The 5081-nt window shown below is 36.5% G+C and overlaps 1 non-coding gene across 1 annotated transcript; it reads left to right on the top strand.

Moving 5' to 3' along the window:
• Nucleotides 1–1149: 1149 nt before the first annotated feature.
• On the top strand, nt 1150–1257 carry LOC112774578 (small nucleolar RNA R71). The gene has a single exon (XR_003189059.1). It is a non-coding gene; the product is annotated as a small nucleolar RNA R71 (small nucleolar RNA).
• The last annotated feature ends 3824 nt before the right edge of the window (nt 1258–5081 follow it).

Below are 5081 nucleotides of genomic sequence, written 5' to 3'. Positions count from 1 at the left end.
GGTGCCTATGGTACAAGGTATTATGAACTTTCCAGGATCCTGTCTCTTCTGAGGCAATGTCAGTTGATCCAGATCACTTAGTTCATTGATGAACAAGGGAGGTTCATCTTCCCAAGCCTCAATACCAAATAATTTGGCATTCAGCTTCATGATTGCACCAAGAAACTTGGTAGTTTGCTCTTCAGTAACATCCTCATTCTCTTCAGAAGAGGAATACTCATCAGAGCTCATGAATGGCATAAGGAGGTTCAATGGAATCTCTATGGTCTCTAGATGAGTCTCAGAGTCCTTTGGTTCCTCAGAGGGAAGCTCCTTATTGATCACTGGACGTCCCAAGAGGTCTTCCTCCTTGGGATTCACGTCCTCTCCTTCCCTTACAGGTTCGGCCATGGTGCTTATGTCAATGGCCTTGCACTCTCCTTTTGGATTCTCTTCTGTATTGCTTGGGAGAGTACTAGGAGGGATTTCAGTGATCCTTTTACTCAGCTGGCCCACTTGTGCTTCCAAATTTCTAATGGAAGACCTTGTTTCATTCATGAAACTTGCAGTGGCCTTGGATAGATCAGAGACTAAGTTTGCTAAATTAAAAGTATTTTGTTCAGAGTTCTCTGTCTGTTGCTGAGTGGATGATGGAAAAGGCTTGCTATTGCTAAACCTGTTTCTTCCACCATTATTAAAGCCTTGTTGAGGCTTTTGATCATTCCATGAGAAATTTGGATGATTTCTCCATGATGAGTTATAGGTGTTTCCATAAGGTTCACCTAAGTAATTCACCTCTGCTATTGCAGGGTTCTCAGGATCATAAGCTTCTTCTTCATAAGAAGCCTCTTGAGTACTGTTGGATGCAGCTTGCACTCCATTCAGACTCTGAGAGATCATATTGACTTGCTGAGTCAATATTTTGTTCTGAGCCAATATGGCATTCAGAGTATCAATTTCAAGAACTCCCTTCTTCATAGGCGTCCCATTATTCACAGGATTCCTTTTAGAAGTGTACATGAACTGGTTATTAGCAACCATGTCAATGAGTTCTTGAGCTTCTGCAGGCATTTTCTTTAGGTGAATGGATCCACCTGCAGAGGTATCCAATGACATCTTAGATAACTCAGACAGACCATCATAGAATATATCCAGGATGGTCCATTCTGAAAGCATGTCAGAAGGACACTTTTTGGTCAGTCCTTTGTATCTCTCCCAAGCTTCATAGAAGGATTCACCTTCTTTCTGTCTGAAGGTTTGAACATCCACTCTAAGCTTGCTCAGCTTTTGAGGAGGAAAGAACTTGGCAAAGAAAGCCGTGACCAGCTTATCTCAAGAGTTCAGGCTGTCTTTGGGTTGAGAGTCCAACCACACTCTAGCTCTGTCTCTTACAGCAAAAGGGAAAAGCATGAGCCTGTAGACTTCAGGATCTACTCCATTAGTCTTAACAGTATCACAGATCTGCAAGAATTCAGTTAAGAACTGAAAAGGATCTTCAGATGGAAGTCCATGAAACTTGCAGTTCTACTGCATCAGAGAAACTAATTGAGGTTTCAGCTCAAAGTTGTTTGCTCCAATGGCAGGAATGGAGATTCTTCTTCCATGTAAATTGGAATTTGGTGCAGTAAAGTCACCAAGCATTCTCCTTGCATTGTTGTTGGGTTCGGCTGCCATCTCCTTTACTTGTTCGAAATTTTCAATCAAGTTGTCTCTGGATTGTTGTAATTTAGCTTCTCTTAATTTTCTCTTCAGAGTCCTTTCAGGTTCTGGATCAGCTTCAACAAGAATGCCTTTTTCTCTGTCCCTGCTCATAAGAAAGAGAAGAGAAAAAGAAAAGAAGAGGAATCCTCTATGTCACAGTAAAGAGGTTCCTTATTGTTAGTAGAAGAAGAAAAAGAATAGGGGTGAAGAAGAATGAAGAATCCAAACACAAAGGTAAGGATAGGAGCAGTGATGTGAGATGAAGAGAGGTGTTAGTAGATGAATAAATAAATAGAAGGGGATAAGGGAGAAGAATTTTCGAAAAACATTTTTTTAAAAAAAGAGTTAGTGATTTTCGAAAATAGTTTTTGAAAAAGGTTAGTAGTTTTTCGAAAATTCAAATAAAAAAATAAAATAATTAGTTTAATTAAAAAGAAATTTTGAAAAAGAGGGAGATATTTTCGAAAATTAGAGAGAGAGAGAGAGAGTTAGTTAGGTGGTTTTGAAAAAGATAAGAAACAAACAAAAAGTTAGTTAGTTAGTTGAAACAAATTTGAAAAGATAAGAAGTTAGGAAGTTAGAAAAGATATTTTGAAATCAAATTTTTGAAAAAGGTAAGATAAGAAGATATTTTTGAAAACATATGATTGAAATTAGTTTTTGAAAAAGATTTGATTTTTAAAATCACAATTAATGACTTGATTCACAAGAAATCACAAGATATGATTCTAGAACTTAAAGTTTGAATCTTTCTTAACAAGTAAGTAACAAACTTGAAATTTTTGAATCAAAACATTAATTGATTATGTTATTTTCGAAAATTTGATATAAAAATAAGAAAAAGATTTTTGAAAAATATTTTTGGAATTTTCGAAAATAAGTAAGAAATTTGAAAAAGATTTGATTTTTGAAAAAGATTTTGAAAAAGATGAGATTTTTAAATTGAAAATTTGATTTGACTCATAAAAACAACTAGATTTTTAAAAATTTTTGAAAAAGTCAAATCTAATTTTCGAAATTTTAAGAGAGAAAAAGGGAAAGATATTTTTTTTATTTTTGAATTTTTAATGATGAGAGAGAAAAACAAGAAAAATGATGCAATGCAGGAAAGTTATGGATCAAAACAATGAATGCATGCAAGAATGCTATGAATGTCAAGATGAACACCAAGAACACTATGAAGATCATGATGAACATCAAGAACATAATTTTGAAAAATTTTTTTAATGCAAAGAAAACATGCAAGACACCAAACTTAGAATTCTTTAATGCTTAGGCACTAAGAATTCAGGAATGCATATGAAAAACAAGAAAAGACACAAAACATGCAAATGCAAAGATCAAACAAGAAGACTTACCAAGAACAACTTGAAGATCATGAAGAACACTATGAATGCATGAGAATTTTCGAAAAATGCAAGATGCACATGCAATTGACACCAAACTTATAACATGACTCAAAACTCAAACAAGAAACACAAAATATTTTTGATTTTTATGATTTTATGATTTTTTTTGTATTTTTTTTTCGAAAATTCCTTGAAAAAGAAAAATAAGGATTCCAAAATTTTTAATATGAATTCCAGGAATCTTATGCTTTTTAGTCTAAAGCTCCAATCAAAGGGTCAGGCATGACTTAATAGCCAGCCAAGCTTTAGCATGTAACAGGTAGATCATGAATCAGCAGTAGGTGGATTAGCACCAACTAGCTTACTCTTGATAACAAATTGGAAGCCTTAGTCCAAATGAATTTAGACATGGCTTTACAGCCAGCCAGGCTTCACATGCTTCATGAAACACTAGAATTCATTCTTAAAAATTTTGAATAAAATTATAAAATTTTTGAAAACATTTTTATTTTAAAATTTTTTTCGAAAACAAAGGAGAAAATTTTGAAAGATTTTTGAAAAATTTTTGAAAACTTTTTGAAAAGAAAACGAAAAGAAAGTTACCCAATCTGAGCAACAGGATGAACCGTCAGTTGTCCAAACTCGAACAATCCCCGGCAACGGCGCCAAAAACTTAGTGCGCAGAAATTATGATTACACTTTAATTATGTAAAATTCATCGCTCTTTCTTTCCCTGGTAATGGCGCCAAAAACATGATGCCAATACCATGGTTCACAACTTTGCACAACTAACCAGCAAGTGCACTGGGTCGTCCAAGTAATACCTTACGTGAGTAAGGGTCGAATCCCACGGAGATTGTTGGTATGAAGCAAGCTATGGTCACCTTGCAAATCTCAGTCAGGTAGGGTTAAATGTGATTGGATTAGATAATTAAAAGATAAACAATAAGGGATAGAAATACTTATGTAAGTCATTGGTGAGAATTTCAGATAAGCGAATAGAGATGCTTTCGTTCCTCTGAACCTCTGCTTTCCTGCTATCTTCATCCAATCAGTCTTACTCCTTTCCATGGCTGGCTTTATGTGATACGTCACCATTGTCAATGGCTACTTTCGGTCTTCTCTCGGGAAAATGATCCAAATGCCCTGTCACGGCACGGCTATTCATCTGTCGGTTCTCGATCCTGCTGGAATAGGATTTACTATCCTTTTGCGTCTGTCACTACGCCCAGCAATCGCGAGTTTGAAGCTCGTCACAGTCATTCAATCATTGAATCCTACTCGAAATACCACAGACAAGGTTTAGACCTTCCGGATTCTCTTGAATGCCGCCATCATTCTAGCTTACGCCACGAAGATTCCGATTAAGAGATCTAAGAGATACTCATTCAATCTAATGTAGAACGGAAGTGATTGTCAGGCACGCGTTGATAGGGAATGATGATGATTGTCACGTTCATCACATTCAGGTTGAAGTGCGAATGAATATCTTAGAAGCGAGATAAGATGAATTGAATAGAAAACAGTAGTACTTTGCATTAATCTTTGAGGAACAGCAGAGCTCCACACCTTAATCTATGGAGTGTAGAAACTCTACCGTTAAAAATACATAAGTGAAAGGTCCAGGCATGGCCGAATGGCCAGCCCCCAAAACAAGATCACAGGATCAAAATACAATCCAGGATGTCTGATACAATAGTAAAAGGTCCTATTTATAATAAACTAGTCACTAGGGTTTATAGAAATAAGTAATTGATGCATAAATCCACTTCCGGGGCCCACTTGGTGTGTGTTTGGGCTGAGCTTGAGTGTTACACGTGTAGAGGTCATTCCTGGAGTTGAACACCAGTTTTGGTGCCAGTTTGGGCGTTCAACTCTGGTTTTGGATCCTTTTCTGGCGCTGGACGCCAGAATTGGGCAGAGAGCTAGCGTTGAACGCCAGTTTGCGTCGTTTATTCTTGACCAAAGTATGAACTATTATATATTGCTGAAAAGCCCTGGATGTCTACTTTCCAACGCAATTGGAAGCGCGCCATTTCGAGTTCTGTAGCT

The sequence above is a fragment of the Arachis hypogaea genome, chromosome 18 (genome assembly GCF_003086295.3).
Source record: "Arachis hypogaea cultivar Tifrunner chromosome 18, arahy.Tifrunner.gnm2.J5K5, whole genome shotgun sequence".
NCBI classification, from domain to species: Eukaryota; Viridiplantae; Streptophyta; class Magnoliopsida; order Fabales; family Fabaceae; genus Arachis; species Arachis hypogaea.
The sequence above is the reverse complement of the archived record's forward strand: the minus strand, read 5'-3'. Positions and strand labels throughout refer to the sequence as shown.